Source organism: Cebus imitator, unplaced genomic scaffold (assembly GCF_001604975.1).
Source record: "Cebus imitator isolate Cc_AM_T3 unplaced genomic scaffold, Cebus_imitator-1.0 Scaffold71, whole genome shotgun sequence".
Taxonomy (NCBI): domain Eukaryota; kingdom Metazoa; phylum Chordata; class Mammalia; order Primates; family Cebidae; genus Cebus; species Cebus imitator.
Genome location: NW_016107386.1, coordinates 7,381,058 through 7,395,182, shown reverse-complemented (window position 1 = coordinate 7,395,182; position 14,125 = coordinate 7,381,058). Strand labels below are relative to the sequence as shown.

Below are 14,125 nucleotides of genomic sequence, written 5' to 3'. Positions count from 1 at the left end.
TTTCTTTCTTTCTTTCTTTCTTTCTTTCTTTCTTTCTTTCTTCTTTCTTTTTGAGATGGAGCCTTGCTTTGTTGCCAGGCTGGAGTGCAGAGGCGCAATCTCGGCTCACAGCAACCTCTGCCTCCCGCGTTCAAGTGATTCTCCTGCCTCAGCTTCCCGAGTAGCTGGGACTACAGGCACGCACAACCATGCCCAACTAATTTTTGTATTTTTAGTAGAGACGGGGTTTCACCATATTGGCCAGGCTAGGCTGGTCTCGAACCTCTGACCTTGTAATCCACCCATCTCGGCCTCCCAAAGTGCTGGGATTATGGGCATGAGCCACCACGCCTGGCTTATTCAGATTTTCTTATCCATAATTTCCTAATTTTATGTGAGTATAAGAATTTATATCTCATAGGTTTGTCATAAATATAAGGAATACAATATAAAAAGCACAATTAGTACTTTTTACTTAATTTACTAATTACTTAAATAGTAATTAAGTACAATTAGTACTTAAATTGTGAATTATATTTGTCACCTTAATATAGCCTTTTTTATTTTGTAGTATAAATAACAAATTATTTGAGGGAAAATTAAACTGACGTTGAGATTTGAAGTTATTGTGAAGCCCATATTTCCACACGTTGGTCTTATCTTTTTATATGTGTTCAACAGCAGAGATTAAGAGCAGGAGAGACCACCAATGATTTACAGCAGGCCACATGTTTTTGAAATTAGCCAATAAAGGGAAGATTAGACGTGGATTATTTAACATAGTTTCCTGAAGAAAAAAATATATTTGATTCAACTTGTGACAGAAGTGAAATAAGAAAAACTATGTCTTTAAAATGAAAATGATGGTAAAATAGAGAGAGTAACTGGAAACAAGAATATTCTTTAGTATGCCCACTATCACTACTCCCTAAGTTATGGGCAAATGAACTCACTATTCTGGGAAAAAACAGAGAATCTGAATTTAATCTAGGCATTTGAAACATCAACTGAGATTTGCATAGGACATGCCGCCAGATTCCTGAATAATGCAGTCTTCTCCAGAGACCACATGCTTTTGAAAATACAACTATAAAAGTCCACATTTACTAAGCTTCCAAAGTTGATCAGTCTTCTAATTTGCCTTTGCTCTCAGAAGCAGATGAAGTGACTTGGTAACATTTTCCCCTATGAGACAGTAAAGCACAATTGGGTAGGCACTGTTGTGAGTAAAATAGTGTCTCAGGAGGTGCAAGTATAGTGCTCAGATTCATTCTTCTGGGAAGGAAAGTAGGTGCTGAAGGGAAACATAATAAAGTTTCAGGTATTATTTGAATATAAAGATAGGTAATCACTTGCTGGGAGATTTCTAAATACGGGAGGCTTGTTAGAGTATCCCTCACTAACTGGCCATTTACATCTGTAAGCGGGGGACAAGAGACTTGCCTATCTAGCTCTCTGCAAAACAGATGGTAGACAGACAGATAGATAGATAGACAGAGAGACATGGGCACAGAGGATGACTCAGGGGAAAGAATTTTGACATTCTAAGGGACTCTGTTAATGACGAATGAGGTCTATACTAGGGCCAGATATGGCTCTATTAGCAAAATCAGGAATCCAATAGAATAGTACTCTGACCCAGATCCATATTGATTAACACAAATAGATTTATTGACATAATCAGACTCCCTGTGATCTGATATCCTTGTTGTCAGAAAATGAGTTAACATAAGCACCATTGAGAAATTTGTGATCACAATAACAGCAGAAAAGGAAGGTTATGCAGATAGCTTGAAATTGTAAAAAATGACAAATGTCATGATACTATTTGAATTTTTACACACATATGAAATATATAGAAATAAAAACATATACAGAAAAGAAAACGTATCTAATAAATGTTTAATAGTTAAATTTGATCACAGAAATTTTAGGAATGAGACAAATTTTCCAGAAAATTCAAAACAAAAATGTCTGCATTCACTTAGATGTATACAAAGTGAACTTATAACTGTAAAATAAATTTTAATTATACACACAGATTAATTGGTATTGTTTATTCAAAACTGATTGAGACAGGAGACACACAAATTTTTAGGCAGAAAGGGATGGGTCTCTGGGGAAACCCGACCTTCAAGCCAAAGACAGTTTAAAATCTGAAAACCAAGCTGCTGGTTCTGGACAGAGTCCATGATTGGAGTGATCATTGCTTCCTTCAGAGCTGCTGGTTCTGGACAGAGTCCATGATTGGAGTGATCGTTACTTCCTTCAGAGCTGCTGGGCAAGGATGTTTAAGTTTGCTGAAGCTACACCCACAACCACCCCTTTTCCCATGTGCTCTGTCCCAGGAAGGTGGAGGCTTTATTTATAAGTCCCTGATGGGCTTCTGCCTCTTGTCAGAGATGCCCTGCCCAGCAAGAAGGGAGTCTAGTGACAGTCTGCCGGCAGAGGCCTTGCTGAGCTGCGTGGGCTCCACCCAGTTACTGTGTAAATTTCCCAGTGACTTTGTTTACACAGGTGAGGTTAAAACCACTTACCCAATCATCAGCAATGGCAGACACCCCTCCCCACACCGAGCTGGAAGGTCCCAGGTTGAGCTCAGACTGCTGTGCTGGCTGCAAGAATTTCAAGCCAGTGGATCTTAGCTTGCTGGTCTTTGTGGGGATAGGAACTGCCAAGCCAGATTACTTGGCTCCCTGGCTTCAGCCCTCTTTTTCAGGGGAATGAGCAGTTCTGTCTCATTGGCATTCCAGACACCACTGGCATATGAAAAGAAATTAAAAATGGCCATCCAGTTTTGTGCCGAAAACCTGGGGCACTGATGTTGTAGGCACTGGAGGGAATGTCCTGGTCTGGAGGTTGTGAAGACACTGGGAAAAGTGCGGTACCTGAGCCAGAGTGTCAGAAAAAGTTCCTAATGGCTTCCCTTGGCTTCCAGGGAACTCCTAGGAGAAGGAGTTCCCTGGTTCCTTGCCCTTCTTAAGTGAGACAACACCCTACCCTGCTTCAGCTCACACTCCTTGAGCTATACCTACTGTCTATCCAGTCCCAATGAGATGAACCTGGTACCTCAGTTGGAAATGTGGAGAGCTCCTGCCTTCTGCATCACTCTTGCTGGGAACTGTGCACGGGAGTTCTTCCCAAAGTGTGAAGAGAAATGAACAAAGCCTCGAAGAAATATGAGATTATGTGTAAAAAACAAATCTACGTTTGACTGGTATACCTGAAAGTGATGGGGAGAACGAAACCAAGTTGGAAAACACTCTGATATTATCCAGGAGAACTTCCTCAACCTAGCAAGGCAGGCCAACATTCAAATTCAGAAAATACAGAAACACCATAAAGATATTCTTCAATAATGCGAACCCCAAGGCACATAATCATCAGATTCACCAGGGTTGAAATGAAGGAAAAAATGCTAAGGGCAGCCAGACAGAAAGGTCGGGTTATCCACAAAGGGAAGCCCACTAGACTCACAGTGGATCTCTCAGCAGAAACCCTACAAGTCAGAAGAGAGTGAGTGCCAATATTCAACATGATTAAAGAAAAGAATTTTCAACCCAAAATTTCATATCTAGCCAAACTAAGCTTCATAAGTTATGGAGAAATAAAATCCTTTAAGGACAAGAAACTGCTGAGAGATTTTGTAACCAACAGGCCTGCCATACAAGAGCTCCTGAAACAAGCACGAAACATGGAAAGGAACAACCAGTACCAGCCACTGAAAAAACATACCAAATTGTAAAGACCATTGACTCTGTGAAGAAACTGCATCAACTAATGGCCAAAACAACCAGCTAGCATCAATATGTAGGATCAAATTCACACATAACAATATTAACCTTAAATGTAAATGGGCTAAATGACCCAACCAAAAGACACAGACCAGCAAATTGGATAAAGAATCAAGACCCATCAGTGTTCTGTATTCAGGAGAGCCATCTCACATGCAAAGTCACACATAGACACAAAATAAGGGGATGGAGAAAGATTTACCAAGAAAATGGAGAGCAAAAAAAGCAGGGGTTGCAAACCTAGTCTCTGGTAAAACAGACTTTAAACCAACAAAGACCAAAACAGACAAAGAAGTGCATTACATAATGGTAAAGGGATCAATGCAGCAAGAAGAGCTAACTATTCTAAATATATATGCACCCAATACAGGAGCACCCAGATACGTAAAGCAAGTTCTTAATGACTTACAAAGAGACTTAGACTCCCACACAATAATAATGGCAGACTTTAACACCCCACTGTCAATATTAAACAGATCAGTGAAAAAGAAAATTAACAAGGATATCCAGGACTTGATCTCAGATCTGGACCAAGAGGACCTAATAGACATTTACAGAACTCTCCACCCCAAATCCATGGATGATACATTCTTCTCAGCACTACGTCCCACTTAGTCTAAAATTGACCACATAATTGGACGTAAATCGCTCCTCGGCAAATGCAAAAAAACGAAAATCATAACAAACTCAGACCATAGTGCAATCAAATTAAAACTCAGGATTAAGAAACTCACTCAAAACCCCACAACTACATGGAAATTGAACAACCTGCTCCTGTATGGATAAATAATGAAATTAAGGCAGAAATAAAGATGTCCTTTGAAACCAATGAGAATGACAATGTACCAGAATCTCTGGGACACATTTAAAGCAGTGTTTAGAAGGAAATTTATAGCACTAAATGCCCACAAAACAAAGGAGAAAAGATCTGAAATCAACACCCTAACATCACAATTAAAAGAACTAGAGGAGAAAGATCAAACAAATTCGAAAGCTAGCAGAAGAAAAGAAATAACTAAGATCATAAGAGAACTGACGGAGATAGACACACACACACACACACAAAAAAAAGCCTTCAAAAAAATCAATGAATCCAGGAGCTGGTTTTTTGAAAAGATCAACAAAATAGACTGCTAGCCAGACTAACACAGAAGAAAAGAGAGAAAAATCAAATAGATGCAATAAAAAAATGATAGAGGATATCACGACTGATCCCACAGAAATACAAACTACATCTTAGAATACTACAAACGCCTCTATGCAAATAAACCAGTAAATCTAGAAGAAATGGATAAATTCCTGGGCACTTTCACCCTCCCAAGACTAAACAAGGAAGAAGCTGAATCCCTAAATAGACCAATAACAAGGTCTGAAATTGAGGCAGCAATTAATATCCTAACAACCAAAAAAGTCCAGGACCAGATAGGTTCACAGATGAATTCTACCAGAGGTACAAACAGAAGTTGGTACCATTCCTTCTGAAATATTCCAAACAGTACAAAAAAAGAGATTCATCCCTAACTCATTTTATGAGACCAACATACCAAAGCCCAGCAGAGACACAACTGAAAAAGAAAATTTCAGGCCAATATCCATGATGAATATTGATGTGAAAATCCTCTATAAAATACTGGCAAACTGAATCCAAGAGCACACAAAAACCTTATCCATCATGATCAAGTCAGCTTCATCCCTGGGATGCAAGGCTGGGTCAACATACACAAATCTAGAAATGTACTCCATCACATAAACAGAACCAAAGACAAAACCACATGATTATCTCAATAGATGCAGGGAAGGCCTTCAACAAAATTCAACAGTGCTTTATGCTAAAAACTCTCAATAAACTAGTTATTGATAGAAAGCATTTTAAAATAAAAAGAACTATTTATAACAAACCCACAGCTAATATACTGAATGGGCAAAATCTGGAAGCATTCCTTTTGAAAACTGGCACAAGACAAGGACTTCTCTCACCACTCCTATTCAACACCGTATTGGAAGTACTGGCCAGGGCAATCAGGCAAGAAAAAGTAATAAAGTGTATTCAGTTAAGAAAAGAGGAAGTCAAATTGTCTCTATTTGCAGATGACATGATTGTATATTTAGAAGAACCCATTGTCTAAGCCCAAAATCTCCTTAAGCTGATAAGCAACTTCAGCAAAGTCTCAGGATACAAAATCAATGTGCAAAAATCATCAGCATTCCTATACACCAGGAATAGACTAACAGAGAGTCACGTCATTAGTGATCTCCCATTCACAATTACTACAAAGAGAATAAAATACCTAGAAACACAACTAACAAGGGATGTAAAGGACCTCTTCAAGTAGAACTACAAACCACTGCTCAAGGAAATAAGAGAGGACAGAAACAGATGGAGAAACATTCCGTGCTCATGGTTGGGAAGAATCAATATTGTGAAAATGGTTATACTGCCCAAAGTAATTCATTTATTCAATGCTATTCCCATCCAACTACCATTGACTTTCTTCACAGAACTGAAAAAAACAAACAAACAAACAAAACAAAACAAAAAAAAACAAGAAAAAAAGCCTTAAATTTCATGTGGACCAGAAAAGAGCCCACATAGCCAAGACAATCCTAAACAAAAACAGAAACGAAAACAAAAACAAAAATGAAACAAATAACAACAAAAAGCCAAAGCTGGAGACATCGTACTACCTGACTTTGAACTATACTACAAGGCTACAGTAACCAAAACAGCATGGTACTGGTACCGAAACAGAGATATAGACCAATGGAACAGAACGGAGGCCTCAGAAATAATACCACACATCTACAACCATATGACCTTTGGCAAACCTTACAAAAGCAACAGGGAAAGGATTCCCTATTTAACAAATGGTGTTGGGAAAACTGTCCAGCCATCGGCAGAAAGCTGAAACTGGATCCCTTCCTTACACCTTATACAAAAATTAACGTCAGATGGATTAAAGATTTAAACATAAAACCTAACACCATAAAAACACGAGAAGAAAACATAAGCAATACCATTCAGGACATAGGCATGGATAAGGACTTCATGACTAAAACACCAAAAGCAATGTCAACAAAAGCCAAAGTAGACAAATCGGTTCTAATTAAACTTAAGAGCTTCTGTACAGCAAAAGAAACTATCATTAGAGTGAACTGGCAGCCAACAGAATGGTAAAAAAAATTTTGCAATCTACCCATCTGACAAAGAGCTATTATCCAGAATCTACGAAGAACATAAACAAATTTACAAGAAAAAAAAACAAAAATCCCCATCATAAAGTGTGTGAAGGATACGAACAGAGACTTCTCAAAAGAAGACATTTATGCAGCCAACAAACATATGGAAAAAAGGTCATCATCTTTGGTCATTAGAGAAATGCAAATCAAAACCACATTGACATACCATCTCATGACAGTTAGAATGGCGATCATTAAAAAATCGGGAAACAACAGATGCTGGAGAGGTTGTGGAGAAACAGGAATGCTTTTACACTGTTGGTGGGAGTGTAAATTAGTTCAATCATTGTGGAAGACAGTGTGGCCATTTCTCAAGGATCTAGAACTAGAAATAGCGTTTGACCCAGCAATCCCATTACTGGGTATATACCCAAAGGATTATAAATCGTTCTATTATAAAGACACATGCACACATACGTTTATTGTGGCACTGTTCACAATAGCAAAGACTTGGAGCTAACCCAAAAGCCTGTTAATAATAGGCTGGATAAAGAAAATGTGGCACATATACACCATGGAATACTATGCAGCCATAAAAAAGGATGAGTTCACATACTTTGCAGGGACATGGATGAATCTGGAAACCATCATTCTCAACAAACTGACACAAGAACAGAAAACCAAACACCACATGTTCTCACTCATAAGTGGGTGTTGCACAATGAGAACACATGGACACAGGAAAGGGAACATCAAACACTGGAGCCTGTCAGTGGGTAGGGGACTAGGGGAGGGATAGCAGGGTGTTGGGGGTTAGGGGAGGGACAGCATTATGATAAATACCTAATGTAGATGACGGGGTGATGGATGCAGGAAATCACCATGACACGTGTATACCTATGTAGCAAACCTGCACATTCTGCACATGTACCCCAGGACTTAAAGTACAGTTAAACAATAAATCAATAACTTTTTTTTAAAGAAAAGGGATCTTGGTAAGTTTAAGATGACCCTGACAGGTATACAGAGGCATTTCAGAATTTAACCAAAGTATTTGAACTCTCCTGGAAGAATGTTACATTGCTTTTGAATCAAATTCTGACTACCGCTGAGAAGCAGGCAGCCCTGCAAGCATCAAAGAAGAAAATGGAAGAGCTTTGTATCTCACATAGTACCAAGGAAGAGAATGAGCCTGATCCAAAGAAAAACAGCATTACCATTGGAGGACCCTAAATGGGACAGCATTGATAAAATGGGAGAATGGAGGAGGAAATACTTTCAGTTGTTCATATTGGAGGGCTTATAAAGAACCAGAAGTAAGACTCCTTTGACTCCAAATTGTCATGATAGACCCCAGATCCGATGAAAATCACACTGCTTTCCTGAAAGGGCTAAGAGAGGCTTTGGTAAAGCACACATCCCTATCTCCTGATTTAGTTGAGGAGCAACTAATCCTAATAGATAAGTTTATTACTTAGGCAGCCTCTGGTATCAGGAGGAAGCTGCAAAAACAGGCCAGGAGACCAAATAGTACTTTAGAGAGCCTCCTAAACTGTACTATTCAACAGAGAACTATACTGTTACTTCCACATTTGTAATCTATTCATTTTTCAATAGATTATTTAAAACATTGCTAAAATATTTAAAATCTCCTTAAAACAGACAACATTCTGATGGCCAAAACCAATACGAAAACGTGCTCCAACATCATTATTTCTCAGGAAAATGCAAATTAAAATAGAAAAGGATCCCTGGACAAGGCAAGGTTTACAGTAATTCTTTGACCCCAAATTTGTCTTCAAGCAGGTTGACAGCTAAGACCATTACTAAATTGGTGACTAAGAAAGAAGCCAAAGGCTGAAGGCTTTGCTGAGGGCGACCTCACTCTCTATGACTGTATCTCAGTCACTGACTTCCTCTGAGCTGCCAACCATATTCCTTTCCAAGGCCAGCGAAATCATGGTAGATGATGAAGAGTTGGTACACCATCCAGCTACCACTGAGGACATATGGATGTGCTGTCAGGACATCAGAGTTTTGGGGCGCAAGGAGTTCAGGTCACTACTAAACTGGAAAACAAAACTTTGGCAATATGTGGCAAAGAAGCTGAAAGAACAAGCAAAGGCACTGGACATCAGACTCAGCTCTGGAAAGGAAGGTGAAGGTGATGAGAACAACTCAACAGCTGAGACCACAAAGCAGCCCTCTAAGGAGGAGGAGGAGAAGGAGGAACAACTGAACCTAACCATAGCAGAAATGAAGGCCCAGGAGGTGGCAGAATTAAAGATAAAGAAGAAGAAACTGTTGCATGAGCAGAGACAGCAGCGGGAGCATGTGGAGCTGAAGATGGATCTGCCTGGGGTTTCCATTGCAGATGAGGGGGAAACTGGCATGTTCTCCCTGCACACCATCCGGGGTCACCAGTTATTACAGAAAGTAACACAAGGGTATACGAGTGCAGCAGACACATTTCTGTCCCATCTGCCAAAGGATGACATCTATGTGTCAGATGTTGAGGAGGATGGTGATGACACATCGCTGGATAGTGACCTGGATCCAGAGGTGCTGGCAGGAGTCAGGGGACATCAGGGTTTCAGGGACCAAAAGGCTGTGTGATTTGCTGAAGTGGAAGATAGTAAAGAGGAGGAAGAGGAAAATCCACTGCTGGTACCATTGGAGGTAAAGGCAGTACTGCAGGAAGAACAAGCCAACCTGTGGTTCTCAAAGGGCAGCTTCACTGGGATCGAGGATGATGCCGACAAGGCCCTGGAGATCAGTCAGGCCCAGCTGTTGTTCAAGAGCTGGCAGAAGGAACAGCAGTAGCAGCAGCAGCCACCACCGCCACAGCCGCTGACACCGCCTTCCAGTTTGAAGACTGAGAGAACGTCTCCCTTCATCCTGTGCCAGGAAGAAGCCCCTAAGGGAACAGAGGCTTCTGCGGGAACAGAAACTGCCACTGGCCCTGAAGGGAAGGAAAGGATGGCAGATGAGACTGTGATAGCAGTAGTGGCAGTGAGGATAAAGAGAGCTGGGGACCCTTCCATGGTAAGAAGTGAAGCCGTGGTCCTAAGTCAGATGATGATGGGCTTGAGATAGTGCCAATTGAGGACCCATTGAAACCTCAGATAGTGGACCCCAAAGGCCTTGCTCTAGGTGCTGTTATTGCCTCCTCCGAAAAAGCCAAGAGAGACCCCATAGATAACGCCTTTAACCGGCACACATTTAATAAGGATGAGGAAGATCTTCCGGAGTGGTTTGCACAAGAGGAAAAGTAGCAACAATTATGACAATTTCCTGTTGATAAGAAGGAGGTGGAGCATTACTTGAAATGCTGGTGGGAAATCAATGCACCTCCCATCAAGAAAGTGGCAGAGGCTAAGGCTAGAAAGAAAAGAAGGATGCTGAAGCTGGAGCAGACCAAGAAGAAGGCAGAAGCCGTGGTGAACACAGTGGAAATCTCAGAACAAAAGGAAGTGGCACAGCTACAAAGTCTCTACAAGAAGGCTGGGCTTGGCAAGGAGAAATGCCGTGTCACCTACGTTGCAGCTAAAATAGGTGTATGCTGCAAAGTGCATCGGCTAGCTGGAGTCAGAGGTCATTTCAAGGTGAAGGACTCAAGGACGAGGAAGAACCAAAGAGCTCAGCAACATAAGAAACAAAAGAGAAGACACAAATGGAAGTGAACAGAGCTGCCAGGTCCCCAGGAAAGCATGGGGACTAGGAGGAAGGGTGTGGCGTGACTCAGTCTGGCCCCCTTTTCACCAGCCCGGCCCCCTGCTCACGTCACAGCTATCTGAAAAACAGTGAACAGGGTGCCTAGAACTCCCACTGTGGTCCTGAGCAGAGAGGAGGATGTCCTCCTGCCTGCCTGAAGGAAATCCTCCCATGAAAGCACTGCAGAACTGGCTTGATCATGATCCTTTTTTTAAACCATTAAGGGGGAGTTTGGTGTTGAAGCAAAATTCAATGTAGTCTATTCCTGGACACGTAGACCTCTCAAGCCTTCCCCCATCTTATTCCTGAATAAAACCAGGATGATGGAAGAGGAAAAAAAGAAGAAGAGGAAGGTTATAGAACACCTGGCAGATTTAACCTGAAGACTACCTAAAGTCATTTAAAAATTACACTTCCAAAGATCAAGGATAAAGGAAGGATCCTAAAAGCAGCAGAGATAAGAAACAAATAGCATGCACTAGAACTCCAACACGTCTTACAGCAGACTCCTTGGTAGAACTCTTACAGACCAAGAGACAGTGGCATGGATAAAATATTTTACCCTGGAATAGTATATCCAGAAAAATATTTTTCAAACATGAAAGGAGAAATAAAGACTTTCCCAGACAAAAACAAAAGTTGAAGAATCATCAATACTAGACCTGTTCTGCAAAAAATCCTAAAGGAGTACTTCAATCAAAACAAAAGGGCATTAGTAAGCCATAAGTAACCACCTGAAGGTATAAAACTCATGTTAATAGTAAGTACTCAGAAAAACACAGAATACTGTACAGTGGTGTGTAAACTATTCTTATTTTAAGTAGGAAGATTAAATAAGGAACCAATCAAAAAAAGTACAAAATTTTTTCAAGACCATAGTTGGTACAATAAAAGCAACAAAAAGTTAAAAGTGGAAGCACAAAGTTAAGGCATAGAGTTTATTCTTATTTTCTTTTTTGCATGTTTGTTATTTTTATCTTCATGTAATAAGTGTTAAGTTACTATCAGTGTAAAATAATTTGTTACAAGATAATATTTGCAAGCCTCATAGTAACTTAAAACCAAAAAAAAACATACAACAGATACACAAAAAAATTAAAAAAAAAGACCTTAAATCATACCACCAAAGAAAATTACCTTTACTAAAAGGAATACGAAAAAAAAAAAAAAAAGAATGAGAAGACCACAAAACTACCATGAAACAAATAACAAGGAGGGGCCAAGATGGCTGAGTAGAAATATCTCTGGTCTGCAGCTCCCAAAGAGATTAACACAAAAGGCAAGTGATCAAGTGATTTCTGCATTTCCAACTGAGGTACCCAGACTCTCTCACTGGGACTGACTAGGTGGTTGGTGTGACCCATGAAAAGCAAGACAAAGCAGGGTGGGGTGACCATTCACCCAGGCACTGCATGAGGCAAAGGGACCTCCCTCCCCATCCAAAGGGGTGGTAAGGGATTGTGATACCTGTTTGGGGTACTATACTTTTCTCATGAATTTCTGCAACCTGTGGATCAGGAGATTTCCTTGTGAGCCTACACCACCAGGGCCGTGGGCCCCAAGCACATACCTGGGCAAACCCACAGCAGCTGCTCCAGTCAGCAGCTGTTGGGGCAGACACTGAGTTGCAGGAGTTTTTACATACTCCAGCAGCTCCTGGAACTCCAGGTAGACAGGAGATTTTTCCACTTCCGTGAAAAGGGGGCTGAAGCCAGCGAGGCAAGCAGCCTTGCCCACTCCCATGAATCCCCATAAGCTAAGACCCACTGGCATGAAATCCCTGCTGCCCAATATAGCAGCCTATAATCTGCCTAACATGATTGACTTCCCAGGGTGAGGGGTGAAAATCATTACTGAGGTCAGAGCTCCCACACAGAGTCCTCAATAGGGCACTGCCTAGTGGAGCTGTGAGAAGGGGACCACTGTCCTCCAGACCCCAGAATGATAGTTCCACCAATAGCTTGCACCATTAGCCTGGAAAAACCTCAGACACTCAATGCCAACTCATGAAATCAGCTGGGAGGCAGGCTGTACCTTACAAAGCCACAGGGGCAAAGTTGTCCAAGGCTGTGGGGGCCCACTTCTTGGATCAGGATGACCTGGATGTAAGACATGAAGTCAAAGGAGATTATTTTAGAGCTTTAAGATTTGACTGACCCACTGGATTTTGGATTTGCCTGAGGCCTGTAGCCCCTTCATTTTGGCCAATTTCTCCCATTTGGAAAAAATAAACAGGTGTATTTACCCAATGCCTGTACCCCCATTTTACCTGTACAGTACCTAACTTGCTTGTGATTTTACAAGCTCATAGATGGAAGGGACTTGCCTTGTCTCAGATGAGATTTTGGACTTGGGGGACTCTTGGAAGGGCATGGTTGTATTTTGAAATGCAAGGACATGAGATTTGGGAGGGACCGGGGTAAAATGATATGGTATGGCTGTGGCCAAACCCAAAATATTATCTTCAATTATAATGCACATATTCCCTATATGTCAAGAAAGAGACTAGGTAGAGGTAATTGACTTATGTGGGTGGTTCCACCATGCTGTTCTTGTAATTGTCAGTGAGTTCTCATGACATCTGATGGTTGTATAAGTGTGTGGTTGTTCCTCCTGAGTTCCTTCTCCTTCCTGCCACCTGTGAAGAAGATGCCTTGCTTCCCCTTCACTTTCTGCCATGATTGTAAGTTTCCTGAGGCTACCCCAGCCATGTGAACCTGGGAGTCAATTAAATTTCTTCTCTGAAGGTCCAATACCACGTGGAAGCCACCAAAGGTTGGGCCTTGCTCCCTCTGAAGCAATGGCCTGACTGTTATATTGACTTTTTAAAGCCATGTCTGGCATACAGGGCATCAAGGCCCTAGGCTGCACTAAGCAGCAGAGTGCTGGGCCTGGCTCATGAAATCAGTTTTTCCTCTTAGGCCTCCAAGCCTGTGATAGTAGGGGCTACTATGAAGACATCTTACATTCCCTGGAGACGTTTTCCCCATTATCTTAGTGATTAACATTTGGTTCCTCATTTCTTATGTAAATTTCAGCAGTCAGCTTGAATTTCTCCTCAGAAAATGGGATTTTCTGTTCTATTGAATTGTTGGGCTGCAAATTTTTCAAACTTTTGTACTCTGCTTCCATTTTAAACATAAGTTCCAATTCCAAGTTATCTCTTTATAAATGCACAAAGCTTAATGCTTTTAAAAGCACATAAGTCACCTCTTGAACATTTTGCTGCTTAAACATTTCTTCCACCACTTACTCTACATCATCTCTCTCAAGTTCAAAGTTCCATGGATCTCTAGGACAGGGAGAAAATGCTGCCAGTCTTTTTGCTAAAGAAGAGCAAGAATCACCTTTATTCCAGTTCCTAAAAAATTCTTCATCGCCACTTGAGATCACCTCAGCCTGAACTTCATTTCCCATACTATCAGCATTTGGTCAACAAGTCTCCGGGAAGTTCCAAATTT

General features: G+C 41.0%; 1 pseudogene; it reads left to right on the top strand.

The window, feature by feature from the left end:
* The first annotated feature begins 8,729 nt into the window (after positions 1–8,729).
* On the top strand, positions 8,730–10,633 carry LOC108306280 (annotated as a pseudogene).
* The last annotated feature ends 3,492 nt before the right edge of the window (positions 10,634–14,125 follow it).